Below are 24,873 nucleotides of genomic sequence, written 5' to 3' on the forward strand. Positions count from 1 at the left end.
CATTCTGACTCCCTCCCTTCCTTTCCAGTCCCGACGAAGGGTCTCGGTCTGAAACGCTGACTGTTCACTCCTCTGCATAGCTGCTGCCTTCCCCCCGGAGTTCCTCCAGCATTTTGCGTGAGTTGCTTTGGATTTCCGCATCTGCCGATATTCTCCGGTTTAAACAAATGCGCATGCGTGGACGTCATGCTCAGTCCCGAATACCGCGCATGCGCTGAGAACAGGAGACGCTCACGAAAACGGATGCAGGTAAGAGTCAGCTCCGGGCGGGAAAACCATAATCACTGGCGTCTGAAACGCGACCGAAAGACAATTACTGTTATTTCCAGGTACACTGGTGCTGTACCCCACGACGGTCCTGGTCCTTTCCCTCTCTCTCAGCCCCACGATCCGTACCCAGGCCCGAGGGAGCTTTTGACTCATGGGCCCTGATGCGGCCGTCGGCAGTTTTGCGGCGCATGCGTATTCCTGCATTTTTTTTTGTATGGCGGATAGAGAGGCTTCTCTTCCTGAAGGCTTCTGGGTAAAGAGGCAGCCATAGGCGATAGTACTGGCGTTGTTCCATACAGTCGAAGGAAATGGGAGTGGATGTATCTCCAAAACACTGCCGATCTCCAGCTATGTAAATCCGAGGATTATGAACTCGGAACAAAAATATTAATTTCGGATGAAAAGTTTACCTTCCAGTCAGTGAGAATGTCAATTAGTGTAGTATGGATCATTGGGACCTCTTCTGGGGCAAGTGGGACCTGTACAAGAGAGACGGGTTACACTTGAACTACAAGGGGACGCAATATCCTTTCAGGGAGGTTTTTTGGTGCTACTGGGGAGGCTTTAAACTAGATTTGCAAGGGGATGGGAACCAGAGTGCCAGAGCTGACAGTGGGGCTGGGGTGAAAATATATGATGTTAAAAGTTCAAGAATAGCTGCAAATAGAAATGTTGTGAGTGCTGGTAAAAATCTTCTGAGGTGTATATATTTCAATGCTAGGAGTATTGCGAGGAAGGCAGAAGAGTTCATGGCGTGGATTGACATGTGGAATTATGACATTATAGCAATTAGTGAAACTTGGCTACAGGATGGGCAGGACTTCCAGGGTTCCGATGTTTCAGATGTGATAGAGGCGGAGGAAGGAAAGGTGCGGGGGTAGCATTGCTAGTCAGGGAAATTGTTACAGCAGTGCTCAGGCAGGACAGATTAGAGGGTTTGTCTACTGAGTCCTTATGGGTGGAGCTGAGAAACAGGAAAGGGATGGCCACATTAGTGGGGTTGTATCATAGACCACCCAATGGTCAGCGAGAATTGGAGGAGCACATCTGCAGAGAGATAGCAGGCAACTGCAGGAAACATAAAGTTGTGGTGCTCGGGGATTTTAATTTTCCACATATTGATTGGGACTCCCATACTGTTAAGGGTCTAGATGGGTTAGAGTTTGTAAAATGTGTTCAGGAAAGTTTTCTAAATCAATATATAGAGGCACCAACTACAGGTTATGCAATATTAGATCTCCTATTAAGAAACGAGTTAGGACAAGTGATGGAAGTGTGTGTAGGAGAGCACTTTGGTTCCAGTGATCATAACACCATGAGTTTCAACTTGATCATGGACAAGGATAGATCTGGTCCTAGGATTGAGGTTCTAAACTGGAAGAAGGCCAAATTTGAAGAAATGAGAAAGGATCTAAAAAGTGTGGATTGGGACAGGTTGCTCTCTGGCAAAGATATGATCGGTGAGTGGGAAGCCTTAAAAGGAGAAATTTTGAGAGTGCAGAGTTTGTATGTTCCTGTCAGGATTAAAGGCAAAGTGAATAGGAATAAGGAACCTTGGTTCTCAAGGGATATTGCAACTCTGATAAAGAAGAAGAGAGGGTTGTATGACATGTATAGGAAACAGGGAGTAAATAAGGTGCTTGAGGAGTGTAAAAAGTGCAAGAAAATACTTAAGAAGGAAATCAGGAGGGTGAAAAGAAGACAATAGCTTGCCTTGGCAGTCAAAGTGAAGGATAATCCTAAGAGCTTTTACAGGTATATTAAGAGTGAAAGGATTGTAAGGGATAAAATTGGTTCTCTTGAAGATCAGGATGGTTGGCTATGTGCGGAACCAAAAGAAATGGGGGAGATCTTAAATGGGTTTTTTGCGTTTGTATTTACTAAGGAAACTGGCATGAAGTCTATGGAATTAAGGGAAACAAGTAGTGAGATCATGGAAACTGTACAAATTGAAAAGGAGGAGGTGCTTGCTGTCTTGAGGTAAATTAAAGTTGATAAATCCCCAGGACCTGACAGGGTATTACCTCGGACCTTGAAGGAGACTAGTGTTGAAATTGCAGGGGCCCTGGCAGAAATATTTAAAATGTCGGTGTCTACAGGTGAGGTGCCGGATGATTGGACAATGGCTCATGTTGTTCCGTTGTTTAAAAAAGAATCAAAGAGTAATCCGGGAAATTACAGGCCGGTAAGTTTGACGTTAGTAGTGGGTAAGCTATTGGAGGGAGTATTAAGAGACAGAATCTACAAGCATTTGGATAGACAGGGACTTGTTAGGGAGAGTCAACATGGCTTTGTGCTTGGTAGGTCATGTTTGAGCAATCTGTTGGAGTTTTTCGAGGAGGTTACCAGGAAAGTGGATGAAGGGAAGGCAGTGGATATTGTCTACATGGACTTCAGTAAGGCCTTTGACAATGTCCCGCATGGGAGGTTAGTTAGGGAAATTCAGTCACTTGGTATACATGGAGAGGTGGTAAATTGGATTAGACATTATCTCAATGGAAGAAGTCAAAGAGTGGTAGTAGAGAATTGCTTCTCCGAGTGGAGGCCTGTGACTAGTGGTGTGCCACAGGGATCAGTGCTGGGTCCATTGTTATTTGTCATCTATATCAATGATCTGGATGATAATGTGGTAAACTGGATGATAATGTGATACAAAGATTGGAGGTGTAGTGGACAGTGAGGAAGCTTTTCAAAGTTTGCAGAGGGATTTGGTGCAGCTGGAAAAATGGGCTGAAAAATAGCAGATAGAGTTTAATAGAGACAAGTCTGAGGTATTGCACTTTAGAAGGACAAACCAAGGCAGAACATACAGGGTAAATGGTAAGGCACTGAGGAGTGCAGTAGAAAAGAGGGATCTGGGAATAAAGATACAAAATTCCCTAAAAGTGGCTTCACAGGTAGATAGCGTTATAAAGAGAGCTTTTGGTACATTGGCCTTTATTAATCAAAGTATTGAGTATAAGAGCTGGAATGTTATGATGAGGTTGTATAAGGCATTGGTGAGGCCGAATCTGGAGTATTGTGTTCAGTTTTGGTCACCAAATTACAGGAAGGATATTAATAAGGTTGAAAGAGTGCAGAGAAGGTTTACAAGGGTGTTGCCGGGACTTCTGAAATTCAGTTACAGAGAAAGATTGATTAGGTTCGGACTTTATTCCCTGGAGCGTAGAAGAATGAGGGGAGATTTGATAGAGGTGTATAATATTGTACTTTATACTTTATTGTCGCCAAACAATAGGTTCTAGAATGTACAATCATCACAGCGATATTTGATTCTGCGCTTCACACTCCCTGGATCACAAATATTAAATATTATAAATATTAAAAATAGTTAAAATGAGTAAATATTAAAAATTATATATCATAAATAGAAAATAGGTAAATAGGAAGTAAGGTAGTGCAAAAAAACCGAGAGTCAGGTCCGGATATTTGGAGGGTATGGCCCAGATCCGGGTCAGGATCCGTTCAGCAGTCTTATCACAGTTGGAAAGAAGCTGTTCCCAAATCTGGCCGTACGAGTCTTCAAGCTTCTGAACCTTCTCCCAGAGGGAAGAGGGATGAAAAGTCTGCTGGCTGGGTGGGTCGTGTCCTTGATTATCCAGGCAGCACTGCTCCGACAGTGTGCGGTGTAAAGTGAGTCCAAGGATGGAAGATTGGTTTGTGTGATGTACTGCGCCGTGTTCACAATCTTCTGCAGCTTCGTTTGGTCTTGGACAGGACAACTTCCACACCAGGTTGTGATGCACCCTAGAAGAATGCTTTCTACGGTGCATCTATAAAATTTAGTGAGAGTTTTAGGGGACAGGCCAAATGTCTTTAGTTTTCTCAGGAAGTAAAGGCGTTGGTGGGCCTTCTTGGCAGTGAAAGTGGCCAGTGCGTGAGTGGGCCAGTGAAGGACTGGAGCTTTGAGGCTTTGACTCGAGAGGTTTTGGCAGTTGGTCTGTGCAATCAAGTCAATCAAGATTTGAATAAGCTCAGACTCAGCAGAAAGCAGCTAATTGGGCAGTGGAGGTCAGGTGACCAGACATTTTGAAAAGCTCAAACAGATAAATAGAGGGATAGCTCAAGCGAAGCGGCCAGTGATTGAGTGGACCAGTGAAGGAGTGGAGCTTTGAGGCTTTGACTCGAGAGGCTTTGATGAGAAGAGGCGGAGGACAAGCTAGTTCGCAGTTAGTTTTCACAATGTCTCCTGAGATGGTGATGTGCCTCTCATTTGAGATGTGGCAGTCTTGGGAGAACTCCCCTCTCCCGCAGAGTCACATCTGCCAGAAGTGCATACGGCTGGGCCATCTGGAAGACCGTGTAAGGAATCTGGAGCAGCAGCTGGATGACCTTTGACTCATAAGGGAGAATGAGGCAGTCATAGATGAGAGCTACAGGAAGGTAGTCACACCTAGGCTGTCGGAAGCAGGTTGTTGGGTGACAGTCAGAAGGGGGGGAAGTGAAGGTGAGCAGACAGGTAGTGCAGAGCACCCCTGTAGCCATTCCCCTGAATAATAAGTTTACCATCCTGGATACTGTTGGTGGGGACGACCGACCAGGTGTGAGCCACGGTGGCAGGGCCTCCAGCACTGAGTCTGACCCTGTGGTGCAGGAGGGTGGGACGGAGAAGAGGAGAGCTGCCTGGTACGAGAGGGAAAGCAACCAGAAGTCGTGATATATGTTGGGACCAACGACATAGGCAGGAAGAGGGATGTGGTCCTGAAGTGTGAGTTTCGGGAACTAGGCAGAAGGCTGAAGAACAGGACCTCAAGGGTGGAGTTCTCAGGATTGCTGCCAGTGCTACGTGACAGTGATGGTAAGAATTGGAGGAGATGGCAGTTGAATGCGTGGCTGAGGAGTTGGTGCAGGGAGCAGGGTTTTAGATTTTTAGATCATTGGGATCTCTTCTGGGGAAGTGGGACCTGTACAGATTGGATGGGTTGCACCTGAACTCGAAGGGGAGCAATATCCTTGCAGGTAGGTTTGCTAGCATGGTTCGGCAGGGTTTAAACTAATTTGCGAGAGGGATGGGACCCAGAGTGATAGAGCAGTGAAAGAAGTGCATGGAGTAAAGCCAGATCTAACATACAGAGAGGCTTTGAGGAAAGAGAAGCAGAATACAAGGTGTAAAGACAGTAAGGTAGAAGGGCTGAAATGTGTGTACCTCAATGCAAGAAGCATCAGGAACAAAGGTGATGAACTGAGAGCTTGGATACATAAACAACAGGAATTCTGCAGATGCTGGAAATTCAAGCAACACACATAAAAGTTGCTGGTGAACGCAGCAGGCCAGGCAGCATCTCTAGGAAGAGGTGCAGTCGACGTTTCAGGCCGAGACCCTAGTAGCTTGGATACATACATGGAATTGTGATGTAGTGGCCATTACAGAGACTTGGCTGGCACCAGGGCAGGAATGGATTCTCAATATTCCTGGATTTCAGTGTTTTAAAAGGGATGGAGAGGGCGGAAAATGGGGAGGAGGGGTGGCATTACTGGTCAGTGGCATTACTGGTCAGTGGCATTACTATTACAGCTACAGAAAGGGTGGGTAATGTAGCAGGATCCTCTTTTGAGTCAATATGGGTGGAAGTCAGGAACAGGAAGGGAGCAGGTACTCTATTTGGGGTATTCTATAGGCCCCCTGGTAGCAGCAGAGATACAGAGGAGCAGATTGGGAGGCAGATTTTGGAAAGGTGCAAAAATAACAGGGTTGTTATCATGGGTGACTTTCACTTCCCTGATATTGATTGGCACCTGATTAGTTCCAAGGGTTTAGATGGGGCAGAGTTAGTTAAGTGTGTCCAGGACGGATTCCTGTCACAGTATGTGGACAGGCCGACCAGGGGGAATGCCATATCAGATCTAGTACTAGGTAATGAACCGGGTCAGGTCACAGATCTCTCAGTGGGTGAGCATCTGGGGGACAGTGACCACCACTCCCTGGCCTTTAGCATTATCATGGAAAAGGATAGAATCAGAGAGGACAGGAAAATTTTTAATTGGGGAACGGCAAATTATGAGGCTATAAGGCTAGAACTTGCGGGTGTGAATTGGGATGATGTTTTTGCAAGGAAATGTAGTATGGACATGTGGCCGATGTTTAGAGATCTCTTGCGGGATGTTAGGGACAAATTTGTCCTGGTGAAGAAGATAAAGAATGGTAGGGTGAAGGAACCATGGGTGACAAGTGAGGTGGAAAATCTAGTCAGGTGGAAGAAGGCAGCATACATGAGGTTTAGGAAGCAAGGATCAGATGGGTCTATTGAGGAATATAGGGAAGCAAGAAAGGAGCTTAAGGCGCTGAGAAGAGCAAGAAGGGGGCATGAGAAGGCCTTGGCGAGTAGGGTAAAGGAAAACAAGGCATTCTTCAATTATGTGAAGAAAAAAAAGAATTAGAGGAGTGAAGGTAGGACCGATTAGAGACAGAGGTGGGAAGATGTGCCTGGAGGCTGTGGAAGTGAGCGAGGTCCTCAATGAATACTTCTCTTCGGTATTCACCAATGAGAGGGAACTTGATAATGGTGAGGCAAATATGAGTGAGGTTGATGTTCTGGAGCATGTTGATGTTACGGGAGAGGAGGTGTTGGAGTTATTAAAATGCATTAGGATGGATAAGTCCCCGGGGCCTGACGGAATATTCCCCAGGCTGCTCCACGAGGCGAGAGAAGAGATTGCTGAGCCTCTGGCGAGGATCTTTATGTCCTCGTTGTCCATGGGAATGGTACCGGAGGATTGGAGAGAGGCGAATGTTGTCCCCTTGTTCAAAAAAGGTAGTAGGGATAGTCCGGGTAATTATAGACCAGTAATTAAGTGAGCCTTACGTCTCTGATGGGAAAACTGTTGGAAAAGATTCTTAGAGATTGGATCTATAGGCATTTAGAGAATCATGGTCTGATCAGGGACAGTCAGCATAGCTTTGTGACGGGCAGATCGTGTCTAACAAGCCTGATAGAGTTCTTTGAGGAGGTGACCAGGCATATAGATGAGGGTAGTGCAGTAGATGTGATCTATATGGATTTTAGTAAGGCATTTGACAAGGTTCCACACAGTAGGCTTATTCAGAAAGTTAGAAGGCAAGGGATCCAGGGAGGTTTGGCCAGGTGGATTCAGAATTGGCTTGCCTGCAGAATGCAGAGGGTGGTGGTGGAGGGAGTACATTCAGATTGGAGATTGTGACTAGTGGTGTCCCACAAGGATCTGTTCTGGGACCTCTACTTTTCGTGATTTTTATTAACGCCCTGGATGTGGGGGTAGATGGGTGGGTTGGCAAATTTGCAGATGACACAAAGGTTGGTGGTGTTGTAGATAGTGTAGAGGATTGTCAAAGATTGCAGAGAGACATTGATAGGATGCAGAACTGGGCTGAGAAGTGGCAGTTGGAGTTCAACCCGGAGAAGTGTGAGATGGTACACTTTGGAAGGACAAACTCCAAGGCAGAGTACAAAGTAAATGGCAGTATACTTGGCAGTGTGGAGGAGCAGAGGGATCTCGGGGTACATGTCCACAGATCCCTGAAAGTTGCCTCACAGGTGGATAGGGTAGTTAAGAAAGCTTATGGGGTGTTAGCTTTCCTAAGTCGAGGGATAGAGTTTAAGAGTCGCGATGTAATGATGCAGCTCTATAAAACTCTGGTTAGGCCACACTTGGAGTATTGTGTCCAGTTCTGGTCACCTCACTATAGGAAGGATGTGGAAGCATTGGAAAGGGTACAGAGGAGATTTACCAGGATGCTGCCTGGTTTAGAAAGTATGCATTATGATCAGAGATTAAGGGAGCTGGGGCTTTACTCTTTGGAGAGAAGGAGGATGAGAGGAGACATCATAGAGGTGTACAAGATAATAAGAGGAATAGATAGAGTGGATAGCCAGGGCCTCTACCCCAGCGCAACATTGCTCAATACAAGAGGACATGGCTTTAAGGTAAGGGGTGGGAAGTTCAAGGGGGATATTAGAGGAAGGTTTTTTACTCAGAGGGTGGTTGGTGCGTGGAATGCACTGCCTGAGTCAGTGGTGGAGGCAGATACACTAGTGAAGTTTAAGAGACTGCTAGACAGTTATATGGGGGAATTTAAGGTGGGAGCTTATATGGGAGGCAGGGTTTGGGGGTCGGCACAACATTGTGGGCCGAAGGGCCTGTACTGTGCTGTACTATTCTATGTTCTATGAACTCTGCTTTGTTGGACTAAGTCAGGACATTTGTGATATTGACCCCGAGCAACTTAAAGCTTTTGACCTGTTCCACTTGTGCACCACTGATGTAAATTGGGTCGTGCGGTCCGCTACTCCTTCTGAAGTCAACAACCAATTCCTTTGTCTTGCTGATGTTGAGGGATAGGTTTTTGTCTTCGTACCATGCCACCAGGTTCTTAATTTCCTCTCTGTACTCAAGCTCATCATTACCCAAGATACGGCCTACAATTGTTGTGTCATCAGCAAACTTATATAATGAGTTTGATGAAAACTTGTCTACACGATCATGGGTGTTCAGTATAGCAGGGGGCTGAGTACACAGCCTTGTGGGGCACCGGTGCTCAGAGTGATTGTAGAGGAGAGCTTGTCCCCTATTTTTACAGCCTGGGTCCTGTCTGTGAGGAAGCTGAAGATCCAGCTGCAGATCTGAGTGCTGAGGCCCAGGTTCCGGAGCTTAGGAATCAGTTTATTTGGAATGATGGTATTAAAGGCAGAGCTGTAGTCAATGAAAAGGAGCCTTACGTATTCGTCTTTATTCTCCAGGTGTTCTAAGGCGGAGTGTAGGGCCAGAGAGATGGCATCTGCTGTTGACCTGTTGCTCCGGTAGGCGATTTGCAAAGCGTCGAGATTGACTGGTAGGCTGTGGTTGATGTGTGCCATAACCAATCTCTCAAAGCACTTCATAGCAATTGATGTCAGAGCCACAGGTCGATAGTCATTCAGGCATGCCACCTTGCTCTTCTTCGGCACTGGGATTATCGTTGCCTTCTTAAAACACGAGAGGATGTTAGACTGAAGCAAGGAGCAGTTGAAGATGTCAGCAAACACTCCAGCTGGCTCGCTTGCACAGGCCCGAAGAACCCATCCCGGGATGCCATCTGGGCCCGTCACCTTCCTTGGATTTATCTTCAGGAAGGCCCTTCTAACGTCCTCCTCGGTGACGATGAATCTTGATGTTACCAGGTCCGGTTCATCCGGAGGGAGAGGGATGCTCCTCTTCTGTTCGAATCTTGCGTAGAATACGTTAAGTTCGTCAGGAAGAGAAGCGCCACAGCTTTTGATATTCCCAGCCTTTTCTTTGCGCCCAGTGATCTTATTTAGACCCTGCCATAGTCTACTGGCATCCCTCTGGTTAGCCTGGGTTTCCAACTTGGCTCGATATTGGCTCTTGGTGCCCTTAATGGCTTTCCGGAGTTCATGCCTGGATTCCGTGTAGTGACTATTATCCCCGGACCTAAAAGCTGCAGCTCTAGCCTTCAAAAGGGACTGGACCTCATAATTCATCCAAGGTGTCCGGTGAGGGAATACCCGGATCGTCTTGCGAGACACACAGTCCTCCGTACATTTCCAGACAAAGTCCGTGACAGCTGATAGGTATAGATAGAGTGAATGCAAGCAGGCTTTTTCCACTGAGGCAAGGGGAGAAAAAAACCAGAGGGCATTGGTTAAGGGTGAAGGGGGAAAAATTTAAAGGGAACATTAGGGGAGGCTCTTCACACAGAGAGTGGTGGGAGTGTGGAATGAGCTGCCAGGCGAGATGGTAAATGCGGGTTCTTTTTTAATATTTAAGAATAAATTGGACAGATACATGGATGGGAGGTGTATGGAGGGGTATGGTCCGTGTACAGGTCAGTGGGACAAGGCAGAAAATAGTCATAGTCATAGTCATATTCATACTTTATTGATCCCAAGGGATGTGTTCCTATGACGGTCAGTCTTGCATCTTGGTGGAATGAGTCTCTGGCTGAATGTACTCCTGAATGCACAGCCAGGAAGGGCCAAAAGGCCTGTTTCTGTGCTGTAGTTTTTCTATTGTTTTTTCTATGGAAATAAAACCTTCTGTCAGGTTTACTTCTCTCTGGGTAAATAACACATCACAAAAGTGCCGTACTCCAATCAGAATAACCACTGCCCTCCACTTTATATTCATTGGCATTACCATCGATGGGTTTCTCTCTGTCAGTCAGCTGGTGGGAGGGTATCCGAGTGATTAGTAAATCTCCAGGATCGTGCTCCAGGAAAGTGCCCTTTGTAGTGTTGTGGAACATGACCAGAACTTGAAATAATACCAAAGGACAAATTGAGCCAAGTCACAGGTTGTTTGAAGTCAGAAATAGCCCATTCTCATACAGAGAGGAATACAGTCAGAGAATTTGATGGTCAGTCAGAATGTCTGATCCGTGCCTTGTTAGAAGCTGAGTGCATATCGAAACAAAAATCTGCAATATATTACAGGCCCTTTGGCCCACAGTGTTGTGCTGTCCAGGTAACCTGTTCTAGAAACTGCCTCAGATTTCCCAACCGCATTGCACTTTGTTTTTCTAAGCTCCATGTACATATCTGAGAGACTCTATGGTATCTGCCTCCACCGTCATCACTGGCAGTGCATTCCATGCACCAACTACTGTCTGTGTGAAAAACCTACCTCTGACGTCCCCTTTGACCCTTCCAAGCACCTTAAAACTATGCTCCTCGTGTTTGCCAATTCAGCCCTAGGAAAAAGCCTCTGGCTATCTTCATGATCAATGCCTTTCATCATCTTATACACATCTATCAGGTCACCTCTCATCCTTCAAAGTTCACTCAACCTATTCTCATAAGGCATGTTCTCCAATCCATGCAACATCCTTGTAAATCTCTGCAGTCTTTCTATAGTATTTCCATCCTTCCTGTAAAGAGGTAACTGAACACAATCCTCTAAGTGGGGTATAAATAAGGTTTTATATAACTGTAACATTACCTCACCGATCTTGAGCTCAGTTCCATGGTTGATGAAGGCCTCCTTAACACCATTGTCCATCAGCAGTGCAGCTTTGAGTGTCAAATTGACATGGACACCAAGATCTCGCTGATCGTCCACACTGCCAAGTGTCCTAACATAATATTGTCTTCAAGTTTGATGTACGGAAATAAACCACAGCACACTTACCTGGGTTGAACTCCATCTGCCAGTTCTGCATCCTACTGGATGAGGGAATTGAATGCAGCATCTCCAAGTTTGCGGATGACACGAAGCTGGGCGGCAGTGTTAACTGTGAGGAGGATGCTAAGAGGATGCAGGGTGACTTGGATAGGTTAGGTCAGTGATAAAATTCATGGCTAATGTAATTTAATGTGGATAAATGTGAAGTTATCCACTTCGGTGGCAAAAACAGGAAAACAGATTATTATCTGAATGGTGACCGATTAGGAAAAGGGGAGGTGCAACGAGACCTGGGTGTCATTATACACCAGTCATTGAAAGTGGGCATGCAGGTACAGCAGGCGGTGAAAAAGGCGAATGGTATGCTGGCATTTATAGCAGGAGGGTTCGAGTACAGGAGCAGGGAGGTACTACTGCAGTTGTACAAGGCCTTGGTGAGACCACACCTGGAGTATTGTGTGCAGTTTTGGTCCCCTAATCTGAGGAAAGACATCCTTGCCATAGAGGGAGTACAAAGAAGGTTCACCAGATTGATTCCTGGGATGGTAGGACTTTCATATGATGAAAGACTGGATCGACTAGGCTTATACTCGTTGGAATTTAGAAGATTGAGGGGGGATCTTATTGAAATGTATAAGATCCTAAAGGGATTGGACAGGCTAGATGCAGGAAGATTGTTCCTGATGTTGGGGAAGTCCAGAACGAGGGGTCACAGTTTGAGGATAAAGGGGAAGCCTTTCAGGACCGAGATTAGGAAAAACTTCTTCACACAGAGAGTGGTGAATCTGTGGAATTCTCTGCCACAGGAAACAGTTGAGGCCAGTTCATTGGCTATATTTAAGAGGGAGTTAGATATGGCCCCTGTGGTTAAAGGGATCAGTGGGTATGCAGCGAAGGCTGGTACAGGGTTCTGAGTTGGATGATCAGCCATGATCATACTGAATGGCGGTGCAGGCTCGAAGGGCTGAATGGCCTACTCCTGCACCTATTTTCTATGTTTCTATGTTTGTATCGATGTCCTGCTGTTATCACTGGACAACTTTCCAGACTATTCACAACACCCTCAACTTTTCTGTCATCAGCAAACTTACTAACCCACCCTTCTACTTCCTCATCAAGATCATTTATCACAACATCACAAAGAGAAGGATTCTCAGAACACATCCCTGCAGAACACCACTGGTCACCGTCCTCCAGGCAGTTTACAAACCATCTCCAACCACCTTTTGGCTTCTGTGGGCAAGCCAATTCTGGATCCACAAGGCAAGGTCAACTTGGATACTGGCCTCATTACTTTTGAATGAGCCTCGCATGAGGAATTTTATCAAAATTCTTACTGAAAGCCATGTACACTACATCCAATGCTCTATATTACTGGTCGCCAACCAATCGATCCCGATCGACTGGTTGATCTTTGAGACTTTCCCATTAGATCCCGAAAAAAAAAGAAAAAGAAATACACAAATACATTATGCCTGATAAACCTTTTGATGTAAAAGCAGATTTTACCCCTAGAGCGCATATTTGAGTCATTTTCAACCGACACTTAGTTGCTTTCCCTGGTTATTGTGTTTCTCTTTTTCCGCTGCCCAGCGTTTTGTGTCAGATGTGCCACTGTCTGTCAAATTCCATGGAGCATGGGAGAGCTTCGTTTATCTTAAACATAAACGAACAAACGGGCAAACTGTCCATTGGCAAAAGAATACAACAGGCGTGGGTAAAAGTGACTCACTTTTGCATTCATGACTTAACTGAAATTTGATCAACTTTAATCGGTTTTGACTCTGTTATGCTGCTATTTATATTACATCAGTTATGCAAAAGCGTGATCAGTTGTACTGCTCTCTTTCTTTCAAATTTTTTGCCTTTGATAGCGTGAATACATGTTTGGCATTTCAGATAGTGTGCTAGTAACTAGCATTAATTTTAGTTTTTACGGAAAAGTTAGCGCCTCTCTCTCTCTTTTCATTTAGCTGTTGTACTTTTTTCAGCGTAGCTTGTGCTGCATCAAAGTGACCAATTAGATTAGATAAGTGTACAGACTGTCGCAAACGTCAGTATACGGCACTTGCTGGTGATATCCTGCAAGCTTGCTAGCATGGCGGAGGCTCCACGAAAGAAGGCAAAAACATACAAATTCCATTCAGAATGGGAAGAGGAATTTCTGTTTACCGTGGAGAAAGACAAGTGTGTATGTATGTTGTGCCACCAAACACATGTACTGACTAAAAGAGGGAATCTGGAGCGGCACCACAACACCAACCACCAGAAATTTAAAGACACCTACCCCCCCCCCCCCCCAAAGAGCGCATCTGTGCCAGGAAAGTTGAGGAGCTGAACTCGGGGTTGAAGGCCCAGCAATCGTTTTTCACAAAACATGCTGCTCAAAAATAAGGATCATAGAAACATGGAAAATAGGTGCAGGAGTAGGCCATTTGGCCCTTCGACCCTGTACCAGCCTTCCCTCCATACCACCTGATCCCTTTAGCCACAAGGGCCATATCTAACTCCCTCTTAAATATAGCCAATGAACTGGCCTCAAATGTTTCCTGTGGCAGAGAATTCCACAGATTCACCACTCTCTGTGTGAGGAAGTTTTTCGTAATTGCAGTCCTAAAAGGCTTCCCCTTTATCCTCAAACTGTGACCCCTTGTTCTGGACTTCCCCAACATCGGGAACAATCTTCCTGCATCTAGCCTGTCCAATCCCTTTAGGATTTTATACATTTCAATAAGATCCCCCCCTCAATCATTGAAATTTCAACGAGTATCAGCCTAGTTGATCCAGTCCTTCATCATATGAAAGTCCTGCCATCCCAGGAATCAATCTGGTGAACCACCTTTGTACTCCCTCTTTGGCAAGGATGTCTTTCCTCAGATTAGGGGGCCAAAACTGCACACAATACTCCAGGTGTGGTTTCACCAAGGCCTTGTACAACTGCAGTAGGACCTCCCTGCTCCTCTACTCGAATCCTCTTGCAATGAATGCGAGCATACTATTCCCCTTTTTCACCGCCTGCTGTACCTGCATGCCCACTTTCAATGTCTGGTGTATAATGACACCCAGGTCTCGTTGCACCGCCCCTTTTCCTAATCGGCCACCATTCAGATAATAATCTGTTTTCCTGTTTTTGCCACCGAAGTGGATAACCTCACATTTATCCACATTAAATTGCATCTGCCATGAATTTTCCCACTCACCTAACCTATCCAAGTCACCCTGCATCCTCTTAGCATCCTCCTCACAGTTAACACTGCCGCCCAGCTTCGTGTCATCCGCAAACTTGGAGATGCTGCATTTAATTCCCTCATCCAAGTCATTAATATATATTGTAAACAACTGGGGTCCCAGCTCTGAGCCTTGCGATACCCCACTAGTCACTGCCTGCCATTCTGAAAAGGTCCCGTTTATTCCCACTCTTTGCTTCCTGTCTGCCAACCAATTCTCTATTCACATCAATACCTTACCCCCAATACCGTCTGCTTTAAGTGTGCACAGAAATCTCCTGTGTGGGACCTTGTCAAAAACCTTTTGAAAATCCAAATATATCACATCCAGTGGTTCTCCCCTATCCACTCTCCTAGTTGCATCCTCAAAAAATTCTATGAGATTCGTCAGACATGATTTTCCTTTCACAAATCCATGCTGACTTTGTCCAATGAGTTCACCACTTTCCAAATGTGCTGTTATCACATCTTTGATAACTGACTCTAGCATTTCCCCCACCACCGATGTTAGTCTAACCGGTGTATAATTCCCTGGTTTCTCTCTCCCTCCTTTTTTAAATGGAGACCTATATTTGTCTTAACCAATGTTTTTCTTTTCACATATCTATAAAAGCTTTTACAGTCAGTTTTTCATGTTCCCTGCTAGTTTTCTCTCATAATCTTTTTTCCCCTTCCTAATTAAGCCCTTTGTTCTCCTCTGCTGGACTCTGAATTTCTCCCAGTCCTCAGGTGTGCCACTTCTTCTGGCTAATTTGTATGCTTTTTCTTTGGAATTGATACTATCCCTAATTTCCCTTGTTAGCCACGGGTGCACTACCTTCCTTGATTTATTCTTTTGCCAAACTGGGATGAACAATTGTTATAGTTCATCCATGCGATCTTTAAATGCTTGCCATTGCATATCCGCCGTCAACCCTTTAAGTGTCATTTGCCAGTCTATCTTAGCTAATTCATGTCTCATACCTTCAAAGTTACCCTTCTTTAAGTTCAGAACTTTTGTTTCTGAATTAACTATGTCACTCTCCATCTTGATGAAGAATTCCACTATATTATGGTCACTCTTACCCAAGAGGCCTCTCACGACAAGATTGCTAATTAACCCTTCCTCATTGCTCAAAACCCAGTCCAGAATAGCCTGCTCTCTAGTTGGTTCCTCGACATGTTGGTTCAAAAAACCAACATGATAAAAAACCACATGGTCAGCATAGTTAATGCGATTAAGGCCAAGCTCGGTATTTGGATTTCAAATTCAAAGAATGGGAGGCTTACACATTTTCCCAACTTGTTATGTTACAGGCCATCAAGGAAACCAATGCTTTTCGCCCTGAGCAGTAGTGTGCTTACCTAGACAAACTGGCAATAGAGTTCGATCGGCGTTTTGAGGAGTTAAGCGTCATGAAAGATATCGCTGCATTTATTTCAAACCCATTTCTGCCAATTGATATAGAACCATAGAACCATAGAAACTACAGCACAGAAACAGGCCCTTTGGTCCTTCTTGGCTGTGCCGAACCATTTTCTGCCTAGTCCCAATGACCTGCACACGGACCATATCCCTCCATACACCTCCCATCCATGTATCTGTCCAATTTATTCTTAAATGTTAAAAAGAACCCGCATTTACCACCTCGTCTGGCAGCTCATTCCATACTCCCACCACTCTCTGTGTGAATAAGCCCCCCCAATGTTCCCTTTAAACTTTTCCCCCCTCACCCTTAACCCATGTCCTCTGGTTTTTTTCTCCCTTTGCCTCAGTGGAAAAAGCCTGCTTGCATTCACTCTATCTATACCCATCATAATTTTATATACCTCTATTAAATCTCCCCTCATTCTTCTACGCTCCAGGGAATAAAGTCCTAACCTATTCAACCTTTCTCTGTAACTGAGTTTCTCAAGTCCCGGCAACACCCTTGTAAACCTTCTCTGCACTCTTTCAACCTTATTTATATCCTTCCTGTAATCTGGTGACCAAAACTGAACACAATACTCCAGATTGGGCCTCACCAATGCCTTATACAACCTCATCATAACATTCCAGCTCTTAGACTCAATACTTAGATTAATAAAGGCCAATGTACCAAAAGCTCTCTTTACGACCCTATCTACCTGTGACGACACTTCCAAGGAATTTTGTATCTGTATTCCCAGATCCCTCTGTTCCACTGCACTCCTCAGTGCCCTACCATTAACCCTGTATGTTCTACGTTGGTTTGTCCTTCCAACATGCAATACCTCACACTTGTCAGTATTAAACTCCATCTGCCAATTTTCAGCCCATTTTTACAGCCGGTCCAAGCCCCTCCGCAGGCTCTGAACACATTCCTCACTGTCTACTACACCTCCAATCTTCGTATCATCAGCAAACTTGCTGATTCAATTTACCACATTATCATTCAGATCATTGATATAGATGACAAATAACAATGGACCCAGCACTGATCCCTGTGGCACACCACTAGTCACAGGCCTCCACTCAGAGAAGCAATTCTCTACCACCACTCTCTGGCTTCTTCCATCGAGCCAATGTCTAATCCAATTTACCACCTTTCCATGTATACCTAGCAACTGAATTTTCCTAACTAACCTCCCATGCGGGACCTTGTCAAAGGCCTTACTGAAGTCCATGTAGACAATATCCACTGCCTTCCCTTCATCCACTTTCCTGGTAACCTCCTCGAAAAACTCCAACAGATTGGTCAAACATGACCTACCAAGCACAAAGCCATGTTGACTCTCCCTAATAAGCCCCTGTCTATCCAAATGCTTGTAGATTCTGTCTCTTAGTACTCCCTCCAATAACTTACCTACTACTGACGTTAAACTCACCGGCCTATAATTTCCCGGATTACTTTTCGATCCTTTTTAAAACAACGGAACAACATGAGCCACTCTCCAATCCTCCGGCACTTCACCCGTAGACAGCGACATTTTAAAAATTTCTGCCAGGGCCCCCGCAATTTCAACACTAGTCTCCTTCAAGGTCCGAGGGAACCGCCTGTCAGGTCCCGGGGATTTATCCACTTTAATTTTCCTCAAGACAGCAAGCACCTCCTCCTTTTCAATCTGTACAGTTTCCATGGTGTCACTACTTGATTCCCTCAATTCCATAGATTTCATGCCAGCTTCCTCAGTAAATACAGACGCAAAAAACCTATTTAAGATCTCCCCAATTTCCTTTGGTTCCGCACAAAGCCGACCACTCTGATCTTCAAGAGGACCAATTTTATCCCTTACAATCCTTTTGCTCTTAATATACTTGTAAAAACTCTTTGGATTATCCTTCACTTTGACTGTCAAGGCAACCTCATGTCTTCTTTTAGCCCTCCTGATAAGTATTTTCTTGCACTTCTTATACTCCTCAAGCACCTGATTTACCCCGTTTCCTATACATTTCATACAACTCCCTCTTCTTCTTTATCAGAGTTGCAATATCCCTTGAGAACCAAGGTTCCTTATTCCTATTCAATTTGCCTTTAATCCTGACAGGAACATACAAACTCTGCACTCTCAAAATTTCCCCTTTGAAGGCATCCCATCTACCAATCACGTCTTTGCCAGAGAACAACCTGTCCCAATCCACGCTTTTTAGATCCTTTCTCATTTCTTCAAATTTGGCCTTCTTCCAGTTCAGAACCTCAACCCTTGGACCAGATCTATCCTTGTCCATGATCAAATTGAAACGAATGGTGTTATGATTACTGGAACCAAAGTGCTCCCCTACACAGACTTCTGTCACTTGCCCTAATTCATTTCCTAACAGGAGATCCAATATTGCATCCCCTCTAGTTGGTCCCTCTGTATATTGATTTAGAAAACTTTCCTGAACACATTTTACAAACTCTAAACCATCTAGACCCCTAACAGTATGGGAGTCCCACTCAATGTATGGAAAATTAAAATCCCCTACCACCACAACTTTATGTTTCCTGCAGTTGCCTGCTATCTCTCTGCAGATTTGCTCTTCCAAGTCTCGTTGACTATTGGGTGGTCTGCAATACAATCCCACTAATGTGGCGATACCTTTCCTGTTTCTCAGCTCCACCCATAAGGACTCAGTAGACAAGCCCTCTCATCTGTCCTGCCTGAGTACTGCTGTAATATTTTCCCTAACAATCAATGCTACTCCCCCACCTTTCATTACTCTGCCTTGATCACATCTGAAACATCGGAACCCTGGAATATTAAGCTGCCAGTCCTGCCCCTCCTGTAGCCAAGTTTCACTAATTGCTACAACATCATAATTCCACATGTCAATCCACGCCCTCAACTCATCCGCCTTCCCCGCAATACTCCTAGCATTGAAATATATACACCTCAGAAGATTTTTACCACCACTCACAATCTTTCTATCAGTGGATTTGCTTAAACTTTCAACATCATTTATTTTCACCCCAGCCACACTGTTAGCTCTGGCACTCTGGTTCCCATCCCCCTGCAAATCTAGTTTAAAGCCTCCCCAATAGCACTAACAAACCTCCCTGAAAGGATATTGGTCCCCCTGTGGTTCAAGTGTAACCCGTCTCTCTTGTACAGGTCCCACCTGCCCCAGAAGAGGTCCCAGTGATCCTGAAATCTGAAACCCTGCCCCCTACACCAGTTCCTCAGCCACTTGTTCCTCCTCCAGAGCATCCTATTCCTACCCTCACTGGCACGTAGCACAGGTAGCAATCCTTAGATTACCACCTTTGAGGTCCTGCTTTTCAACTTCCTACCAAGCTCTCTATACTCACTGTCCAGAACCTCTTCACTCTTCCTTGCTATGTCATTGGTACCAATGTGCACCACGACATCTGGCTGGTCACCCTCCCACTTCAGAATGTCATGCAATTGATCAGAGACATCCTTGACCCTGGCACCTGGGAGGCACAAACCATCCTGGATTCTCTGTCACGACCACAGAACTTTCTATCTGCACCTCTAACTATCGAGTCCCCTATCACTACTGCTCTCCTCTTTCTCCCCCCTCCCTTCTGCACTGCAGAGCCAGACTCAGTGCCAGAGATCCGGCTACTGCAGCTAGTCCCAGGTAAGTCATCTCCCCCCAACAGTATCCAATGCGATATACTTGTTGTTCAGGGGAATGGCCACAGGGGAACCCTGCTCTGCCTGCCCTTTCCTCTTCCCTCGCCCGACAGTGACCCAATTTCCTGTCCTCTGCTCCTTTGGTGTAACTACCTCCCTGTAGCTATGATCTATAATCTCCTCATTCTCCCGAATGATCTGCAGGTCATCCAGCTTCTGCTCCAGTTCCCTAACGCGGTTTGTCAAGAGCAGCAGCTGGATGCACTTCTTGCAGGTGTCGTTGTCAGGGACACCGGAGGGCTCCCTGACTTCCCACATCCTGCAAGAGGAGCATTCCAACATCCTGCCTGGCATTCTCACTGCACTAAACAATCTGAACAAAAAACTTACCGGAACCTACCCTGGCCTGTGCCTCTTCTCGCCGGAGCCTGTTTGAGCCAAAGCCGTCCCACTCTGACTCAGTCCACTCCGGCGATGGCCGCTGTATATGGTGGTCTGCTTTTTAAACCTTGGCGCGCTACGTCACGTGCCTGCGCAGTGCAGACCCTTCACCCCGAGCAGTGTTTAAAAAAAAAAGACTTTTTTGACCCGATTTCTTCCACTCCTTCTCAGCTGCTTGCTTCGACTGAAACAAGAACTGGCACTGAGTATAGAACAGATAACAGTAAAATTCCAGCAAGTATTTGGTGTGCCCAGTGATATTGAAATTGAAACAATTGATTTGCAAAATGACATCGATGAAGGGACGGTGACTCTTGGGGGTTTGTCAGCAGGGAGAAGTTTCCTCATCTCACCAAATGAGCACTAAAAGTCAGTGCCTACTTCGGGTCAATTTATCTGTGTGAAATTGCATATTCACAGATGAAAATTATTTAATCTAAGTGCAGGAGCTGTCTTACTAGACACCTCACAGACTGTTTCAGACTGGCTGCCTGTAGTGTCACGTACCCTGTGACGGGAATAAAGAACCAGCAGAGATGGAAAACACTTTGGAGTCTAGTATTGCTATAAACTAATAATATTTATTGGTAACTACGCAATACAGTAATATAAATGAAGATAAATCACACAAGTTAGCAATGATTATATATAAAAGTAAGTGTGGAATATATATGTATGAAAAACCAAGCTTCTTTAAGTCTAGGGGTAAAAAGATACAGTCTTACGGTGTTGAGTAAAGTTCATTTCAGTTCAATTCGTGGTATTTAGTTGAGTAATGACGGGGAGAGAGAGAAAGTGAACTGAGTCCTCAGGTGAGCTGATGCCGTCGATCTTCTCCTCGTCCTCCGAAATCCTTTACACATCACCGACTGTGACTTTAACCAGGGGGACCGGTCTTCTGAGGTGGAGCTATCACCCCTGCAAGAGTGGACACATAGACAACTCCCCACCAGTCAACCCCTTCTTCACGCTGGAATAGCAATTTGGATCGATCCGCCTGATCGATCCTCCAAAACCCACTTTCTCTGTGGGCACAACAATGCTAATTCAGTGTCCAGATCATGTGTCTGAGGTCTGTATCATCTGACCTCCCATTTATTTCTCTGTGCTGAGCATCACCTGTCATTCAAAGAGTCCCTCCTTCCTTTGTCTGTGAAGAAATGCACAAGCAGACAACCTGTCCTTGGAAGTAATATCAACAACTTGCCGAAAATCATAACATCGAGTGTCCATTAAATAATACCGCCTTCGGTTACCATAGTAACTTACGAGCTGCTCGGTGCTGTCTCCAGCTCAACTCAGTAGAAATCCAAAGTGACTTCCAATGCCTTAAAGTGACAGTCCAACCGTTGGTCTTTGTCTCTCTCTCTCTCTGTCTTTTCAAAAGCAACACATCGGTGGTAAATAACTCTGTCTCTCTCTCCTTTCCAAACAAACCATCAATGATAAATGTCTCTCTCCGAACAGTTAATAGGGGCACTCCTGGGTTCCCTCACAGAAGTTATTACCCAAATTTCAGGGAACTAGCAGAAAGTATTCAGCCCCAGTCATCACACTGAGGGGAACAGCCAATTTCTATTCATTTATTTTTTGTGTTGAAATAAAATTAAATAATGAAACTTAGATTTAAAGGTATGAAGTATTGTAATATTCTTAAAGACACCTGTTTGATATGCTAGTTTTTGTGTTTTCTTAGTTGAATTAATTTGAAAGTTTGACAAAAGCAGTTTATGTAATTCAAGTACCATTAGCCAAAATAAATGGCCTCAGGTTGGAAGTACAATATGAGCTGTTTTCTCTCTAAACAATTTAGTATGTTGATCTTGCCTTTCACTAAGGCCGAGGTAGGGGATCTTGGGCTTAAAAAGGTTGGCGACCACTACTCTACATTCATCAGTGTGCTTGGTTACATCCTCAAAGATTTCAATCAGGTTCTTAAGGCACGATCTGTGCTAGACAGAGCCATGCTGACTATCCCACATCTGGTTATGCTTCTCCAAATGCTCATAAATCCTGCCTCTCAGGAGCTTCTCCCACAACTTGCCCTCCGCTGAAGTGAAAACAACTGCTCTGTAATTTCCTGTCTTATCTCTACTCTCCGCCGTCTCCGCCGCATCTGCTCTCAGGATGAGGCTTTTCATTCTAGGACGAGGGAGATGTCTTCATTTTTTAAAGAAAGGGGCTTCCCTTCCTCCACTATCAACTCTGCTCTTAAACGCATCTCCCCCATTTCACGTACATCTGCTCTCACTCCATCCTCCCACCACCCCACTAGGAATAGGGTTCCCCTGGTCCTCACCTACCACCCCACCAGCCTCCGGGTCCAACATATTATTCTCCGTAACTTCCGCCACCTCCAACGGGATCCCACCACAAAGCATATCTTTCCCTCCCCCCCTCTCTCTGCATTCCGCAGGGATCGCTCCCTACACAACTCCCTTGTCCATTCGTCCCCCCCATCCCTCCCCACTGATCTCCCTCCTGGCACTTATCCGTGTAAGCGGAACAAGTGCTACACATGCCCTTACACTTCCTCCCTTACCACCATTCAGGGCCCCAAACAGTCCTTCCAGGTGAGGCATCACTTCACCTGTGAGTCGACTGGGGTGATATACTGCGTCCGGTGCTCCCGATGTGGCCTTTTATATATTGGTGAGACCCGACGCAGACTGGGAGACCGCTTCGCTGAACATCTACGCTCTGTCCGCCAGAGAAAGCAGGATCTCCCAGTGGCCACACATTTTAATTCCACATCCCATTCCCATTCTGACATGTCTATCCACGGCCTCCTCTACTGTAAAGATGAAGCCACACTCAGGTTGGAGGAACAACACCTTATATTCCGTATGGGTAGCCTCCAACCTGATGGCATGAACATTGACTTCTCTAACTTCCGCTAGGCCCCACCTCCCCCTCGTACCCCATCTGTTACTCTTTTTTATGCACACATTCTTTCTCTCACTCTCCTTTTTCTCCCTCTGTCCCTCTGAATATACCTCTTGCCCATCCTCTGGGTCACCCCCCCCCCCATCTTTCTTCCCGGACCTCCTGTCCCATGATCCTCTCGTATCCCCTTCTGCCTATCACCTGTCCAGCTCTCGGCTCCATCCCTCCCCCTCCTGTCTTCTCCTATCATTTTGCATCTCCCTCTCCCCCTCCAGCTTTCAAATCCCTTACTCACTCTTCCTTCAGTTAGTCCTGATGAAGGGTCTCGGCCTGAAACGTCGACTGTGCCTCTTCCTATAGATGCTGCTTGGCCTGCTGCGTTCACCAGCAACTTTGATGTGTGTTGCTTGAATTTCCAGCATCTGCAGAATTCCTGTTGTTTGCTTGTAATCCTCCACTATGTCCACACTGACCCCCTGGATGGAAACAGGGGTCACCGGTACCTTAGCTCTCCTCAGGTCTACCACTAGCTGCTTAGTCTTTTTCACATTAAGCTGCAGATAATTCTGCTCACACGATGTTACAAAGTTTCCTACTGTAGCCCTGTACTCAGCCTCATCTCCCTTGCTGATGCATCCAACTATGCCAGAGTCATCTGAAAACTTCTGAAGATGACAAAACCCTGTGCAGTAGTTGAAGTCCGAGGTGTAAATGGTGAAGAGAAAGGGAGACAAGACAGTCCCCTGTGGAGCCCCAGTGCTGCTGATCACTCTGTCGGACACACAGTGTTGCAAGCACACGTACTGTGGTCTGCCAGTCAGGTAATCAAGAATCCATGACACCAGGAAAGCATCCACCTGCATCGCTGTCAGCTTCTCCCCCGGCAGAGCAGGGCAGATGGTGTTGAACGCACTGGAGAAGTCAAAAAACATGACCCTCACAGTGCTCGCTGGCTTGTCCAGGTGGGTGTAGACACGGTTCAGCAGGTAGACGATGGCATCCTCAACTCCTAGTCGGGGCTGGTAGGCGAACTGGAGGGGATCTAAGTGTGGCCTGACCATAGGCCGGAGCAGCTCCAGAACATGTCACTCCAGGGTCTTCATGATGTGGGAGGTCAATGCCACCAGTCTATAGTTATTGAGGCCGCTGGGGTGCGGCATCTTCGGTACAGGGACAAGGCAGGACGTCTTCCACAGTACAGGAATCCTCCGGAGCCTCAGGCTCAGGTTGAATATATGGTGAAGTACTCCACATAGCTGAGGGGCACAGGCTTTGAGCACCCTGGTACTGACACCATCCGGTCCTGCAGCCTTGCTTGGGTTGAGACGTTTCAGCTGTCTTCAGCTGTGAAGCCCACCGTGGTGGTTTTGTGTGGCGAAGAGGTATAGTCATGAGAGCAGGGTGAGGGAATGTGAGGAGGGGTAGGAGGGGAGAGTGTAATATGTGTTGGTTGGGGGCCGACAACAGATGGCTCATGTGGGGGATGGGCAGGGGTCACAATGTCAAATCTGTTAAAGAACAGGTTAAGTTCAATGGCCCTGTCCACACTGCCTTCAGCTCCTCTGTTGCTAGTTTGCCGGAACCCAGTGATGGTCCTCATCCCCCTCCAGACCTCTCTCATGTTGTTCTGCTGGAGTTTCCACTCAAGCTTCCTCCTGTACCTGTCTTTAGCCTCCCTGATCCTGGCTTTCAGGTCCCTCTGTATTGCCCTCAGCTCCTCCCTATTTCCATCTCTGAAAGCCCTCTTTTTAGCATTCAGGATGTCCTTAATGTCCTTTGTCACCCATGGCTTGTTATTTGAATAACAGATTCAGGGGAAATTGGGATGGAGGTGAGGAGGAACTGCCTTTCCCAGAGGGTGGTGAATCTGTGGATTTCTCTGCCCAATGAAGGAGTGGAGGCTACCTGAGTAAATAAATTTGAGAAAAGATTG

The 24,873-nt window shown here is 45.8% G+C and overlaps 1 pseudogene; it reads left to right on the forward strand.

The window, feature by feature from the left end:
* The first annotated feature begins 215 nt into the window (after nucleotides 1-215).
* Nucleotides 216-24,873, forward strand: part of LOC134346465 (oocyte zinc finger protein XlCOF6-like) — a 30,386-nt pseudogene continuing 5,728 nt past the window's right edge.

This window comes from Mobula hypostoma, chromosome 5 (genome assembly GCF_963921235.1).
Source record: "Mobula hypostoma chromosome 5, sMobHyp1.1, whole genome shotgun sequence".
Classification (NCBI taxonomy): Eukaryota; Metazoa; Chordata; class Chondrichthyes; order Myliobatiformes; family Myliobatidae; genus Mobula; species Mobula hypostoma.